Genomic DNA, 17,415 nt, shown 5'->3' on the forward strand with positions numbered 1-17,415 from the left:
ATTTCAAGTCTTTTGCTCTTTATGCAATAAAGAAGCAACCACAAGGAGTATGTTTACCGTGCATACACAAATACGAGGCCTAGAAATTTGTGCTGATATTCTGTCTGGTTTCTGGCACTTCCTGCAACAAACTACTTTGAAGGGCAAAGTACAAGAGTAAGAAAGTGTTATGTACAAGTTTAGTGATGAATCACAGTTTATTGTATATAGGAGGATATGCAATATCTCTTAACCCCATTCTGAAGTTGCTAGGTGTTCCCATAATGATATGTATGAGCCACCTGGCATGCACCTAGAAGGACTGACATCTAGCTTTCAATGTAAAAGGCTGTCCTGCTCTAGTTTCTTCTGCTACTGAAGACCTAGTATGTCCTCTGGGACAAGAAGTCTTCCTTCCTCTTGTAATTGTTATTCTGGCCCAAGCAGCGGTAAATGGGCAGCAGTAGTGTGAAAAATAGGACACAGTATATTGGATTTGAGTATTTGTATGCAGTACATTGTTTAATGGCTGGATCCAGGAACAGGTCTTTCTGATGTTGTTGAGGTAATTGAAACAACTTCACCGACTGGTGAGCCTTTGTTTCTGTTTTCAGTAATGTTCTTTAGTGCTAGGTGTGAAGAACCAATCTAATATCTTTGCACTACAACAGGATTTGCAGGAACAGTAGCAGAACACTTGATTGGTCCAATTTTTCCTGTGTTACCAGGCTACCTGCAAAGGTCCTGTAAATAAAGAAAATTGCACACAAAGAGATTGGAAACAACTACCAACCCTCAGCATAAGTAAGTGTCACCTCAGGGCTGCAGATATAGATTGCTCTTTGCACACCTCTCTGTTGCCTCAGTACTCCAAGTAAGGCCTTGCAGATAAGATTTCAGGGTCTTACAGTGACTGTCTGGAAAAAAGCATTGCAGCCTGCAGGGTGCAAAACCAAATCTTTATGTGTTTGTTATTTATGTGCATATTTACTACTAAGCTTTGCTGTGAGAATGTGGGCATTAAGTGCTCAAAATCTTTCCTGCGTGAAGCAGCCCAGCAATGCACAGCCTGGATGGATGGTGCTGTGAGGAAGAGCCTTGGGTTGCACTGAGTAACACTTCCCTGGGGAAGGCTGTTTACCACCATGATGTGTCACTGATGGAGGCAGGAGGGAGAAGGTGCCTGTTGTCCATACCCCACCCTAAGAATTCCCCCTGCCTCCTGGGCTCTTCCCTTTATTTCCACAGACACTTTTGGAGCCTGCTGGTAATGAAAATTCAAGATCTATCAAGACAAAATGAGAGGAACAACAAAGCAAAGAGGATGCCTCAGTGCTTACTCTCCTCTCAGTGGCTCTTCTGGGCTGTGGTTGACTGTATGAAAAAGCCCTGCTTCATTCCTGGGAACCAGAAGCTGTTTATGTGAGGGAGAGAAAACTATGCTAGTAGAGGATTAAAGATTTAATAGTCATAAAGTAAAACATGCTCTGTAATGAACTATCAACACTAATTGACTAGTTTCTGCTATTTTGACAATTGCCAGGTGTTCTGCAGCAGCATGATCTGCACCTGCCTGTGTTATTTCAGCAGCACAGAGGCTTTCCTCTCCACCAAGCTGCGTCTTGCACTGCAAATCTCCCCTGAAAAGGATTAGGAGCAGTTGTTCTTTGGCATGTTGCCATGTTTCAACAAGGCAAAGTGCAAGGTCTTACACCTGGGCTGGGACAATTCCCAGTCAAAGACTGTGCCATGGATGGATTGAGAGCTGCCCTATAGAGAAGGACTAGGGTACCGGTGTAGGAAAATTTGGACATGAGCAAGTGCGCACTTGCAGCCTGGAAAGCCATCCATATCCTGGGTTGTATCAAAGAAGCGTGACCAGCAGGACAAAGGAAGTGACTGTCCCCCTCTGCTCCACTTATGTGATACCCCCTCCTGCAGTACTGCATCCAGATCTGGGGCCCCCAACAACAAAAAGGACACGGAGCTGTTGGAGCAGGTCTGGAGGAGGGCCACAAAAAGAGAAGTCCCTGGGGAGAGCTGAGAGCAGATTTCCAATATACAAGGAGAATATAACAGACAGATGGAGACACTTTTTACCAAGGCCTGAAGTGACAAGATATGTCAGTGGTTTTGAATTGAAAGAGGGTGCATTTAGATTAGATGTAAGGATGAAACGCTACATGGTGAGGGTGATCAGACACTGGAACAGGTTGTCCAGAGAAAATGTGACTGTTCCATCTCTAGAAATGTTCAGAGTCTCATTGGATGGGGCTCTGAGCAACTTGACCTGCTGAAAGATGTCCCTGCCCAAAAGGTAGTGGGTTAAACTAGATCACTTTTGAAGGATGCTTCTAATCTAAGCCACTCCTTGTGCATGGTACACCAATGCCCATACATACTGTGCTTCCAAGGACTGGAGGACAAAATACAAAGAAGCTGTTGTCATATTCCTGGTATACTTGATGTCGCTGTTCCTAGAAGCTGAGGGTGCGGTCAGACAGCAGAGTTAGGCCAGTGTCACACCCTGCGGAGGCTGTCTGTCCCCATCCCTCCTGATTCCCGCACCAGCTCCAATGCATGTCTGTTTGCATAGATTGTTCAGCCCCATGCCCTGGCAATGGACTGTTTTCCACCTCCTTGAGCTAGTTTCCTGCTGGCTTGAATTGCCTTATCGGCCTATCAGCCATGCGCCAGCAGGGAAGGGAGGTGGGCTAGTGTGGACCCACTCTCCTGCAGAGCTTCTGTCAGCCCAACCTCAGCATCGTGCCACACCCTCTGACACAGAAATGAACGACACTTCAGCTGTTCCCAAGATAGACATCTAGATAATAACAATAGACAATAAGAGCAGTGTACTGCTCACAAGCATTTTTGGCAGACAGAAGCAATGCGGATATCAAGAGTCTGAAGAGCAATGCTAGCTCTATTTGTTATGGCAAAGCTATTGACACAAAGGCACGCATATCCAAGTGCTTTTCTTTGCCTTCTGTTGCACTTTATCTTGATGGATAAAGATTTATCTGAATTAATTGTATCCTGTTATCATAATAGTGGCTACTTTGAAACTGCCGGTAATTATACTTCAGAAATCTGCTACTGAGATTGGTGCATGTTAAAATCACTGCTCCCCCCATCACTGCATTTCAAGAATATCTGTGTTTCCATTTCTGAAGTTGTATTAATATGCCATGATCCTTGGTCCTGAGCGGAACTCAGAAAGATGCACATGGTCTCGGATGTATTTTGAAGAAGCCTTTCTAATGAAAGTTGAGGTTATCCTTTTATCCTTTTATCCTTTTCCTTTCTCTCTGAGCTGGACAAGGTCTAGAATTTCAAAGGTGTCTGGTTTAAACTTCCATAAGTGAATGCAGGAGTAATGGGCAACAGGGTTATGCCACAGAACTGAAGCCTGAGCGAGTTTTCAGGCAGTGCAGTAGTCACGGATATGACAGGTCCTAATAAAAACATGTGAACTGCAGTGACTCTGAGCCCATAAAAATCTGAGCCTCTCAAATATTTCCACTGGCAAATCGAAGGCTAGATAAACTTTCTTGCTCAGTCCTTGGTTCAGGAAGCATTTAAACAAGTAGATAATCCTGTTCAGTGAGACATTTAATTGCCTTGTGCTGAATAAAGAGGATATATATACTAGAGTTGAGCACGCAAACAGTTCATCAGAAGAGATTTCAGACAGTGCAGATCAAAATGTCCTCCATCTGTCCGCAGTGAGAAGACCATTCAGGGTAAAACCAAAGGCCAAATTTGATTCTCTTGTTCAATCTTAGTAGCTAAACCCGAGTTTTTAAGATCTGAGCACCTATAGGATGATATTACTTCATGTTTTCACATGTGCCAAATGCCTCCATTTGTGACAGAACTGAATGGCACAGAACAAATAGGGCTTTATAGCTTATTCCTGGTGGTTAGCAGCCAGCTTGCATGAGCAGTTGACTGCTTCTCTTACAGTGTTTCCAGGTTATGGGACAATATAAAGAAGTTTGCTAATTAAGGACTTAAGTCATGCTCTGATCTTTTTTGAAACCATGCCTGAATTGTCCATAATCTTCTGTTTATCAGCTATTGCTAAGTTCATTTATTTATAAGCTTGACAAATAACCCTCATGTACATTCCTCCTGTGATTTATTGTGCAATTGTTTTGCATTCCTCAAATGTAAAATAAGCCATCAGAGTAAGACATGATGCAAGATCTCAATTTGTAAGAAACAAATGGCAAATTCCTTGAAATGAACAATGAAAAACATAAACAAACCAGCTGCTCATGTACTACTGATAAGATTCTAGCTGAAAAGTTAATTCTGATGAGCACACTATGAAATGTGTATATTGTTTTATTGCAGAAAAGATATTGATTATGCTACTTTGTCATAATGCCAGTTAGTGCTCCAATAATTCACAGATTTGCCTTGAAGACTGAGCTGTTGCTGGGCAGCATCACTTTAGGGCCTGCCTCTCATTGCCTTTCAGCTGCAGAAAGGGCAATCTGATCCAGATTTCACTAGGGAAAAAAAAGAGCTGGTTCAGGCATATTGTGCATGGTGTCCGTGGTCATGTTTATGTCTAATCTCCACTCCTCCATTCTCCAGTCTTGTAACAGCTCATGCTCCAGGAAGGTGAGGTGCAATGTAGGCACTATGGGAAGACTCAGAAATTGTTCTCTCTTCCAAAGGCTTCAGGAGACACAAGACTGGGACTGCCTGAAAAGTCCCTCCACTGATCTTATCTGCCCTAACTAAAATTGTGAGGCAAGAAAACAACCTTGAGTTGCTTAGGGTTTTTGTGTATGAACAATCACTTTATGTTCCCCCAGAAATCAATGAAATCAATGAATGTCTAGTGTATGGCACAGGGGGATTCATCTAAAACAAGACTGGACACTTCTTCACAGCTATTAATTGTAAGATCCTTGAATTAACATGACTTCCTTAGCCAAACTTATGTTGTCTTATATGTTGCTCAGGCACATATGAAATATGATATAGCTTGTGCTCTTATGGTCTTCCTGGATAATCCAATTCCTAACCATCCGAATAGGTATACGAGCTACCATGTGATGCTGATTACACTGCTGTTGATTATACTACTAGTTAGTCCTGCTTCAGCTTGCTCCAGGTATACAGAGAAGGTGTTTGGCCTCGCTACAAACTGCCAATGAACAGTTGGCAGCCCTGAACAAGGCTTCTCCTGCTGTTCACACGTACTCTGTTGGATGCTCACCCTGCACTCTTTCCCTTGAGTGGCTATTTTCTGTGGTCTCTCTTCTGTTTGTTAATTGCAAGACCTTAATAATCCTTGTGACCTATGCAGTTCTATCAGGCTGGTTGAGATTGGTCAGAGGGTTCAAGAGCTGATAGAGAAGGCCACACCTACATCTCTGTCAGCAAGTACAGATGCATACCCATGTGAACAAGCACATTATGATCCCACCTATTTTTATAGAAGCCTAATGAAAACCCTACAGAAGCTCTTAGCACATATGCTGAGAGCCCACTCTTCCAATTGAGAGCAGGGCCAGTCTCTAAAGTTCCAGAATGTCTGTAGTGGAATTCTCTTAGACAAATTTAATACTGATTGACATTAACGTAATCAAATTTCATCCTGGCAAGAGCTGAAACAATGTACAGAGCTCTAACATTACTGGAAATTTGTGAAATAATCATGCTGTTGCTTAGTTGTTTTGTTCTGCTTAATACCAATTGTTTAGAAAAGAAAACTTTTCTGAAAAAGGAAATCAAGAGCGTTTCTCCATCCTACTGTTGCTGCAATAACAGGAAGCAAAATTCTCATGCGCGGAGTTCAGCAGATAAGAGCTCAATTGTAGGGGTTATTTTTTTGTATTATTATTTTTTTTAAGTAGTTGGTGGCAAGTCATCCAAAAGAAAACCAAACTGCTTGCCATTCTAGTTCTCAGTGAACTGAGCACTGTGACTTACGGGACCTTTTCAGGCACTGGGATGGAGAACCTCAGGGAGCTTTAGGAGAGCTCTCTCCTGAGGCAGCAAAATGACTCCAGGTTCAACAGTTCACAGCCATGGGTTGGCAGTGGTGCTGTAGAGCTGTCAATATAATGTGACCTGGCAACCTGAGGAAGGCAAGCATGGCCAGCTTGCCACGTGCCTCTTCCATGAGTTTTTTCTGCAATGCAGTGTCTGGCTTTTCTGATAAAATGCCACACTAACAGATGAAGTAATCCAGGTAGTGTTTAGGCTCCTTGCCCTGGTCAGTTAGTAATGGTCTGCCCTCACAAGGAAAAATCAAGTAGTATTTCAAACTCTGGAACTGGAACTGCCTTGAGTAGCCTATGGGATGAAGGTTCCTGCAACAGTGCAGTGCTGTGTAGGCTCTGGGGGAAAAAAAAAGAAAAAAACCAATGCTGAATGGTTCTCTTAATGCTAACAGCAATATAATTATCAACAGAGTTGATGGTGTTCCACAGCTCACCTTGTCAGGAGCACTGTGATGATGAGCAGTTTTCCCTTAAGCTCCTGCATCTTGTTGGTTCTCTTAAGTTTTCCATTTAGTTTCCTAGGTTAGCATGTAATGTTTTGTTCCTCATTCATGTTCACAGATCGTGTAGTAATAGCAGTGGATTTCACTTAATCCCTCCTTTTTACCTAGCCTGAGAGTTAATCCTGCTTTCTGGCAGCCTCTTACTGTCTGCTAAACCTGGCAATGCTGAAGCATACACTTTCTGAGTCGAGGCTTGCTCTCTGATATTGGTATATGTACACGATACTGTGTCAGTAAAAGAACTGCAAGAATCTGTCTTCAGCACTAAAAACCAAAGCATTATTCAATAGCTGAAATACACGCTGACTACTGCCTTTTGTCAGGTGTGAGCTAAGACAAGGGCAGGTACTCATTTCTGGGGATGGTGTTGTAGCAGAGGGAGGCTGCAAATAGGGCTGCTGCAAACAAGAGCCTGCGGGAATGCAGAATCCTTGCCCCAAAGAATTTATAATTTAGGACATAATGTGTTTCTATAATGTATGTTTCACCCAAAGGTCCAATCACGCAAATTATTTTAAGGACAGAAATTAAACTTGTTAGGGTAGCATTATTAAACCATCCACACGTTGTTGCCTTTAGGCTGGGCTGCATTGCAGGCATGTTTGCTGGCTTAAATGCTTTTTTGCTTGTCTTGACATAGCAGAAAAAAGCATACTGGTTTGTTGGTTTTTTTTTCCTTTTGAGGGAAGATGGAATACTTTGAATAGCATCAGCCTTGCTGGGATTCCTATCCATATGAATTGTTCTATTGCTTAAAATGCAGAGGTAGAAAATTTTCTCTAACTGGTTAATAGCTCTTTCTTACTGTCTCTGACACTCTTCTGTCCACTGTGCTTCCACTTCCCTCCACAGCATTCTCTGTTGGGTCTCCTACCTGGTAACACACTGTTCATCTACCTTCATTTATATAAATTATTCTTAGAAAATGTGTTTTCCTCTTTGAAATATAGAAACAATCATCACTTAAATGTAAAAATAAAGCAACAAACAGCTCTATCCCTAATATTACTGAATCTTTGGCTGCTTGTGAAATGGTTGATGATGCTCTGCTTAACACCTGGGTCATCTAAATTTCCATCAGGTGAGGTGTAGCTTGCAAAGCTGTTTGCTGCCGTGACACACAGCTGAGCAATTCTCACCACATCTTACCGGGGAAATAGCTACAGCCCAGCCATTCTACTACTATTTCTTTTTTAACTTAACTGGGAAATGTGTCATCTTTAAAAAATCCATAGGAAGTATGTGAGCTGGCAGCGTTGTTTGCGGAAGGCAACAACATCTTATTGTTTGGCATCTCCGTTACTTGTGTTTATTGCTTGCATATGAGGGTTGAGGTGTAAAAGCGAATATCAACAGCAAACTGGAGCACATGCGTTCACGCTGTTGAGTTTTTAGATGTTTGTTCACTGCTGGTTCCGAAGAAAAATAAGCCCAGGTCCTCACTATGGATCTCAGTGCACAATTCCAAAGCAGCGTTTCTCTACTACTGAGCTGCTCTAGAATAATTCTTGTCTATTTGTAAGCAGAGACAATGGATATTCCCTGCTGTCTAGTGACTAATTAAGCTTTAAATGACACCTTCACTAAAATGAGTGCAATTAAATTGTATTTAGTAGATCTGGGTGGCTAAAACTTGCTGGAACTTAGTCAGCACTTCTGTGGTGGTGGGCAAGACCCACTGACACTTACCACAGTGGTGAGGATCCTCAGCCAAAAATTCCAGGTGTCGACACGGCTGGAGAACACTGGCTGCAAGCAAAAATCAACTCTGTGAAAACAACTCTTGATTAATAAATCATTGGAAGCTTTCATAAGGCCCAATTTAATGGAATTCCAAGATGAGAGGGGATTAAATGAATAAGAGGAAGCATCCCGCAAGAATTTCCCCCAAAGCACCAAGGGTGAACAAGAGAAGGGAGAGACGAGTGCACAGTGTTGGAGTTGTGTTATGCATGCCTCTGAGGGGTGGTGCACGCTCCCCCTGGGGCAAACCCCACTTGCTGCATCCCACACAGGCTCTGCTGGGAGAAACCAGTGCTCACAGGGAACAGGTGGGCAAACCCTGCCTTTGCATTCAGCCCATGTGCCAACAAGGCGCGTTGTGTCTCACTTTGTTCCTCTCTCCCCCAAGCCCTGCAGCAACCCCCCCTCCTCATATCTCTGAAAGTAGGGTCTCCTTTGCCAGGTAGACACTGCAAGGCACAGGGTATTCAGAGCAACAGCACACGGTATCAATGTATTTGATATAATGCAAATATTTTCCTGACCAGTTCAGTGGCAACATGGTTATACAGACAGAAACACTGACTGCCCTTCTGCATGAGCTAGGTGAGTATTTTTGTTTGAAGTACGGAACACCAATGAGAAAGAACAGCTGCAGGTATTAAGAACAGTTAACCAGAGGAAACAAGAGTATTGCTTAAACAGGGAGTTTGACAAAGAGTAAGTCATCCAAAGCACAATGATGCTTGAAAAGTGCCATGACAGTAATTTTCTGCCACAGAAGTGGAAGTAGAATTCTCTTGAGCCACAGAATATAATAATTTGGAGTAAATAATTCCCTCATTTCTCACACAAGCACTTTTTAATGTCAGAAACCAACTGTACTGTGGACAGGGAAAAATATTACTCTGTGAAACTCGGAACAGCATTTCGTATACAGGTCTCAACTTTAAACTGCCATATCAAAGAAGAATCCTGCTAGCATGTCTTTAATTAAAGGCCATTAATCTCTTGGCCCTACTGAGAGTGCCAAAACAAACAAAAAAGTGCATTTTTTTCATTCCCAAGGCAAGAGTGTTGTTACATGAGCGAGGCAGCAGCTATGCAAAAGGTCCCAGAGGGGCAGGAATGAGCAGAGTTGCCCTGTTAACTGCGGGCAGTAACTGGCACAGCATGGGGAAAAGGAAGGGGAAAGTGTTTGAATTTTCTTCCCCGCCTCTAAAATGTTGTAAAACAATGCTAATTCTCCACCTAACATGATCCAAATGTGGAAAAGGATCAGCCTGCAAACAGCAGCACTGACACATGTCCTAGACTTTGATAAAGCACTTGTGTACATTTCCAAGCAGTAGCACAGTCCTGATTTTTTCTGCCTCCTGTTTGCATATTAAATTGATTATTTGGTGAGATACATATATATATATATACATATATATATTTAGCTTAGCTTTGGAATGTTCCTTAATGTAACAGAATGCTAAATAGGAAAGACCAGAGTCTAGAAGACCATCTGAGGTAAGGACTGAGGCTGTGTCACTTCAGGTCTGGGTGGAAATGGGACACATCCCACAGCAGAATAAGGAAGAAGACCATTCACTGTACAAATGACAGTGAAGGAGAGGGAGTAACTTCTTAAACTCCCTCCCCCACAACAACTTACACAGTTACACTAACTTTAGCATTTGCACATTGATTTTTCATCAGGTAGAACAACTGTTCCTACATTCACTGAAATGCAAGAAAGGTGTGAAACAGAGAAAAAAAATGAAACACCTGATGTACCATAGTAGAAAATCAAGTTATCTCTGCAGTGGCATAATGTAGTGTTGCAAACTACAGCGTACATTTAACACTCCCAATCCTTATGTCTCTCATTGATGTCTCTCATAACATACCACACCTCAGTAGCAGTCGTCTGAGATCCTGGGGAATGAAGGACAGAAAGGAGAAAGAAACCTGAGTGATCTGAGTGAAAATGTTGCTATGGGTTTCAAAGCACAGCAGTTCATTGGGAAGATCCCATTTTTTCAAGTGGGTCAAGGTGCTGAAATATTCTAATTTTTAACCAAAGCTACTTTGCCATTTTTCAGAATTGCACTGAAAAAGAAGAGTTTTCCAAGGAAGATGCATGATTTCTATGGGGAAGGGGGAAAAAAAAAATAAAAATAATAAATCTATATTTTTTTATGAAAACTTCATTTTTAAATTCATTTTTCCTCCATCAGATCATGTTTGCAATCAGCTTTATTTGAAAGGGAACTTCCTGCTCCAGCTCAAAGGTGGGTTGGTATCAGTGCAATGTTTTGTTTATTCAGAGATGTCAGGATCAGGCTTTAAGTCTGTAGAAACAAGAGGCTGTGCTACTGTTACTTGTAGATGTGCAGCTGATGGGTGTTCAGCCTCCAGGACTTAAGATTATTGAGATAAGGTTTCAGATAAACGTCCAAATGTTTAGATCTTTATCTAACCCAAAGCTCTGAACCTTTAAAGGATTACCCACCTCCAGGGATAATCCTGTAGTGATTTCAACACCTGTACTGAGTCAAAGTGAGTTCATAGTCTCCTGGCCACGAGAAATGGTTCAAGCCCACCTTATCATTTGTTTTGGGTGGCTAAGGGCATTCATGTCAGATCTGAACATGATTTGCTGAGCATTCTTATTTTAAATGACTCCATCATGGGATATCTCCAAACAGTTGTCAGTAGGGTCACTTATTACCACAGAAAAACAACCTGTGACATTACGCTTTTGTGGCCTACAGGGCTGATATGCCCTGGATGTTCTTATGGTGAATCAGAATCAATAAATAGCCCACATTTTTATAGATATGTAAATAGGCTGCTTCTCTGTCAGCATTTTGATTTGGAAACAGACTTTGCTGCCCTCTTTTGCAGTCATTATGAAAATGTGTTTGTGCTGGCTGGCACACAGGAAAGCTATACTGTAGGTTACAGAATTGACCCTAACATTTACCATCAACAGATACAGAGCACAGCATCTTGAAAACAGCTATTTCCCTCTGTTATTGCAAACATCTTAGACATGACAGGGGGAACCTTGTTTTACTCCTCTCCCTCCTCTTCTGAAGAGTGCTGAGCACACAGCAGGATGGGCTGTATGCTGTTCTCCATATGAGGCAGCAGCTTGTCCAAGTGCCCTGAGGAGCAATTGGACTTTAGGCTTTTTTTCAAGCTCCTCCCAAACAAAGCAGTAACTCTTATCAGGTTTACTGCAGTTCTTCCAACAGATCCAAGAAATTACTCTGGGTATAGTTTCATTTTGAGATGTTATGTTGGTGCCTCACAGGGAAACACGAATTGGGAGGAAATGAAAAAACTTAACACTTTACACACATATGCACATGCATGTATGTAGTTTCACATTATTTCACCATGGATCTGAAAGTGCTTTACATGCGTTAACTCATTAACACAGAAATCTCCTTTCCTTATTTAGAAAGAAGAAAGCCAAGAAGTATTATTCTGACAACAAAATTATAGACAGAATGAGGTCTTCCCTGGGGCATTTAGGCAAATCCTTTAGCCTTCCTGAGTCCCCTTTGAGTGTGAAAGGAAAGCAGAGGTTTTTAATAGAAGGGCTGCCCAGTAGACCGAACCTGAGCAAGAAAAATAGGGCTTACTATTCCTCGCTTGAGAAGCTCATCCGCTGTAAGCAAATATACCTCTGGAAGCAACTACTGGCTTTGATCACTCCTGAAGTACAACAGTATTTAAGGAAAAGCTGATCTTGTTTTAATCACTGGCTCTTCAGCTCATCTTTGTAATTAGAAGGAAAGCTTGCCTTGACAGCGCTCAGGTGGAATGCATTGGAAACATATGATTAAATGGTTAGCCTAAGTTTAGCATTTCACCTCCAGAAAGGAAAACAATTTTTGAGTGCAACGAATTTTTGAAAGTCCACATTATTTTACAATGGCCTATGCAGTGAGAGGAGACAAAGGATGAAATCACAGTGAATCAAAGTCACTTGAGATTCTGCTGTTGCTTTCAGTTGGGATAGACTTTCAACATACTATTTGAAAACTAAGTCTCTACAGATTTAGCTTTGCATTCATGGTGAGTTGACTTGCAGGGAAGTTTACTGATAAGGAAAACAAATACAGATTGGGTGTGTTATCTTATGCCATGGCCATCTGATCAGCCTGAACTAGAAGCTCCTTCCTGCCATGTTGTGCATCTTACTGCTTGGTAACTTCAGACAAATGTTTTTAATAGAGTTCTGCTGATTATACTTTCCGCAATATGTTGTAAATCTCTGGAAGTGGGGGAGGATGTTTTCCTGGAGAGAAGAAACTTGTTTATCCTTCTAAATGAAACTGTTCTCTAGTAATTATGTACATCTGGCTACTGGCAAGCAGACTTCCACAGAATTATGTGTTAGGAATGTTTTTAGTCTGGATGTCTGCAACCAGAGAATTGCAGTCAATGGCTCCAAATCCAAACGGAGGCCAGTAGCAAGTAGTATCCCTCAGAGATCTGTCTTGGAATCAGGGCTCTCCAACATCTTTATCAACAACCTTGACAGTGAGATCAAGTGTACCCTCAGCATGTTTGCTGATGACACCAAGCTGAGTGATGCAGCTGATATAACAGAAAGCAGGGATGCCATTCAAAGGGACCTGAAAAAGCTTGAAAAGTGGGCCCTTGAGAACATAACAGGGTTCCCCAAGGCCTAGTGTGAAGAGCTGCACTTGGGTTGGGGCAATGTATGTGTACAGACTAGGAGAACTCATTCAGAGCAGCCCAACAGAGAAGGACTTGGAGGGTTCTGGTGGAAGAAAAGCTGGACATGAGTCAATAGTACACACTTGCAGCCCAGAAGGTCATCAGTAGCCTGATCTGCATCAAAAGTGGGATGGCCAGCAAGAAGAAGGAGATGACTGTCCCCGTCTACTCTGCACTCACAAAGACCCATCTGTAGTACTGCCTCCAGCCCTGGAACCCCAAGCACAAGAAGGATTTATAGCAAGTCTAGAGGAGGCTCATGAAAATGATCAAAGCACTGGAGCACCTCTCCTACAAAGAAAGGCTAAGGGAGCTGGGTTTGTTCAGCCTGGAGAAGGCTCCAGGGAGACCTGATAGCAACCCTCCAATGCTTAAAGAGAGATTATAAACAAGGGGGAAAATGACCTTTCATATGATCTGATAGCGAGAGGACAAGGGAGAATGTTTTTAAACTAAAAGAGAGATTTAGGTTGGATGTCAGGAGGAAATTCATTATTCAGGGAATGGTGAGGTATTGGAACATGTTGCCCAGAGAAACTGTGGATGCCCTGTTCCTGGAGGTGTTCAAAGCCAGGTTGGATGAAGGTCTGGGCAACATGATGTAGAGTCTGGCAATCCTGCCCATGGCAGCAAGGTTGGAACTAGATGTTCTTTATGGTCCCTTTCAAGCCCAAACCATTCTGTGATTCTATGATTCTATTCTACCTGTGTTTTTCACCACAGTCCACATCTAATTTATATAAAGATGTGGTCCAGGGGGTATTTTCACCCACACTACTGTTATTATCATAGGATACCTACTATTTGCATCTCTGATTCATTGCTTATTCCCTCACCGTCCTAAGAAAGGTTTATCCTTTGTAGGGATTTAGCAATAGCAATGGGATAAGTTACTGCATGAACAGACAAGGCTGTCCTCATTGTATTGCACACTGGGCAGCCAATAATGCTAAGAGTTCCCAAAAGTTCCTCCAGTTCATTCAGCCAATACTTTCCAATATTCTCACCATCTTCAAATTTCATTCTAGGCTAAATAAAATGTAATGTGTGCCATCTGAGAAGTACAAACACAAAGGGGACTTGATATAAAGCCATTTTCAGCTCTATTTTTTTAAATGATGGTGAATAAATTCTTCTCTCACACTTGCTTGTGTTTCTAACACTAATCTCAGAGGATCATCAGGAAAAATGCCATTTCCTAAACTGGATTTCATAATCTATACTGCAAGATATGACTCATAGAATGGCTTTTCTGGAGTCTGTTAGGAACTCGAGTCTGGAACATTTTGCTCTCCAACAAAAAGGAATAAAACTTGCAGTCTCATTTCTTACCTGTAGAAACTTATGGCTGGACCATGATAATGGTCTCCCATGGAAAGCCATTGGTAGGAAATGAAATTCTAGATGTATGGATACAGAAGTTTCTGTATCTCAGATATTCTGGACTAGAGGCTGAGGCTTCTAGATTTCAGGGTGAGGTGAGTAGGAGACAGACCAGATATTTCAGTTTAAACTCTGACGTAGATTAAGACTTTAAACTTGTGAAAATATTTCTCTATTTGGGTGCTTGACTTCAAACTCTGATGTTAGTCTGGCAATTTTTTTAAGGACAAACATCTTGATAGAGAACCACTTAATTCCATTTATTTCCATTTACAGAAGAGCTAAATGAAGCACAAAATGTTCCGGGAGTACCTGACTCACAGTAAACAGCAGCCAGTCTTTGCTGATGGCAGCAGCCATGAGACTATGGCCTGGAAAGAGAGGAAGAGAAATGCTAATGGCCTGGAAATGTGTGCCCACAAAAGGAGCAGAAACATCTTCACTCCTACCACACCATTGAGTCTCCAAAAAGAATTCTTCTTTTCACTGTGTCCATCCTGAATCACTGACACTCTCATGAAATCAAGAAATTTATCTCAACCAGACTCCTTGGTGAAAGAAATTAACACATTAGACTGTTTTGGGGGGTAAAGTAGTCTTTTCTTTACCTGAAAATGTATGAAACAACATGGAGAATATACATGTGTTAGACTCTGTAAACCATGGCTCAGACTGTGTGTTGAATAGTTCTGAATGATGAATTAGCCTGTTGTTATTAGATTGATGTTTATTACCTGGTGAAACCTCTACAGCTATTAACTGCGTAAGAAAACATATGAGACCTGCTGATTGGCAGGAAACAACTGACAGTTTTTTCTTCTGATCATATTGTTGCCAAATGTTCTTCACCAGGCATTTTTACTTTTATTACTTTTTATTACTATTTATTATTACTTTTCTTGTAATAGTGATTTCTCTTTCTGTGACACTGTGTGAGTTACATTACTGTTCATTGCTCAGAGGACTGACATAGTACTGTACACAAATCTACTCCCTAAGTAAGTGATAAAATACAATTTTTGGGGGGTAAATACAATTTTTATAGGGTAAATATTGGACATCAGTGATCAAATAAAATATTGAAAATGGGGAGCATCTGTGAGTCCCTTATCCCTGGCTAGTGAAGTGAGCAGCTCAGTCATTTCTGTTCCAGTATAACAATAATCCCTTACAGCTTCTCATATTGTGAATGGAGTCTAAAATTCAGCTGCCTGTCAGGGGAAAGTCAGAGAGGAAGGCAGGGAAATGGACAGGAATAGGAGGAAAAGAATAATAACAATGCAGTGCTTTGAAAAGGTAGGCTTGACTCCAGCTTAATATCAAAAACCTCTGAGCAGCATGGTAACTTAGCAGCTGGGAGGTTTTCATAGTGATATTGTGTATTGTGCTGCAGTGGCTTCTACCACCGCGACCGAGCCACTCTGCAGAAGACTCTGGGGAATTACCTTGGTATTTAATTTGTGTTATGAAAACAGTGAGTTTGACTGCAGCAGGAATAGTTTCTTCCCAAACAGTTACCAGAATCCTATTGTTGTTCTCCTTCTTGTTGACCTTTTTGCTGGTTTTGCGATTGTAATAATGATTTTCCCGTCTTGGCGATCTTGAATTTGTTTGATTTATATTGTGCCAGGAATTCAGAAGGGGAAAAAGCAACCCATCCCAGGCAAAATGTTCTGCTCAATGATGGATTTTTAGTAATTTTTTTGAATGGAATTGTGACAGGAAATGCAAAGTTTTCCTTTCTTTAAGCATTTTGATTACATATGGCCATCACACACAAACATATGGGTCCATTTTCAGACATTTCCACTGCTAGCACACATGCTGTCTAATTTTATTATATATTTTTATTAAATTAAAAGCAAATATTAACTTTTTTAGAGTAGAAAGGCTATTAAAATAATCTCATAGTGGTATTTGCATCCAGAAAATTACTGAGATCAATGGCTTCCTTACTTAGTTTTATTTTCTGATGGTATATTCTGGGCTTTCTACTCTATCTTTCACATAAAATTCCTAAGTGAGCAGAAAAGCCTTATCAGTCTGCTTTGGATAGCTATAGATTATCTTTCCTCAGAATCCTGTTTGCTGCATCTCTGTGTGCAGCCTCTCCTTGACCTCCCGTGAAGGTAAGGATCATGTTAAGTTTGGTTCAGGCCATGCTTTACCAGCGTATGTCGAAGCAGACAATGACATACCAAAATCATTTCCTGTTGAATTGTCCTGTGCCTTCTGAGACCCAGGCTGTAATTTCTCCAAGTGTCCAAGATGGTGACAATATTAGGAAGGTGTTGTGTTGCCTAGTGCAGAAAGTGCATTGTAAAATTATTTGGCTATTAAATGTGTTGGATGGGCAGCTGGATCATCTCCCCTTTGCCCTTTGCTAATGGCCCAAGACACTAGCACAAGAGAGTATGTAACTGTGCCTCCATCTCTGGTCAGCTCATGTCCCCTTTTGTATTGTAACAGGTCTTGCATGATGTCCACTATACAAATACCATGCTAAAAATTAGTGAAAGCAAGTGTCTGCTAACTTAGATACAGATGAGTGAATGTATGATGTTGCTTAGAAGACCAAGTCACTAAAGAATATAAAAAGATTTTTATATTTTTTATCTAGATGTTCTTTACTGTAGGTAGTTTACTATATCTGAGGTAATATTTGCATTTTAAACTATGCACCACTATGATAAGACAACATAGTCATTATAATAGTATTTACTGTGCTTTTACAGTGTGCTGATTCTGTTCCTGCACATTACTTTTTGTTTACTTCTTCTGGCAGTGTTTAAAAAACAATCCAAACAAACAAATACCTTTGTGTGTGTGTGTGCATCAGCTGTACATGAAGCTTATCTATGCTCTGCAAAGCTTACATTTTAATTGACATTTCTTATCTGTGAGGACAAATTTCTACAATTGGAGCAGTGTGCCTTAAGCTATTTATGGACATCCCATTGGGAGACAATTATTATAATTACTATATTTATTAATGTTAGAATGCTGTTAAAAGCATTCTATCCACTTAAAAGATAGAAAAAACATCTCTCTAT

The 17,415-nt window shown here is 41.2% G+C and overlaps 1 long non-coding RNA gene across 1 annotated transcript in view; it reads right to left on the reverse strand.

Moving 5' to 3' along the window:
• LOC116652909 overlaps window positions 1–17,415 on the reverse strand; it is a 37,610-nt gene that overhangs the window by 3,400 nt on the left and 16,795 nt on the right. The window contains exon 3 of the long non-coding RNA XR_004306115.1: window positions 8,201–8,260. This is a non-coding gene — a long non-coding RNA (uncharacterized LOC116652909). The remainder of the gene's footprint in view (window positions 1–8,200; window positions 8,261–17,415) is intronic.

The sequence above is a fragment of the Coturnix japonica genome, chromosome 2 (genome assembly GCF_001577835.2).
Source record: "Coturnix japonica isolate 7356 chromosome 2, Coturnix japonica 2.1, whole genome shotgun sequence".
NCBI classification, from domain to species: Eukaryota; Metazoa; Chordata; class Aves; order Galliformes; family Phasianidae; genus Coturnix; species Coturnix japonica.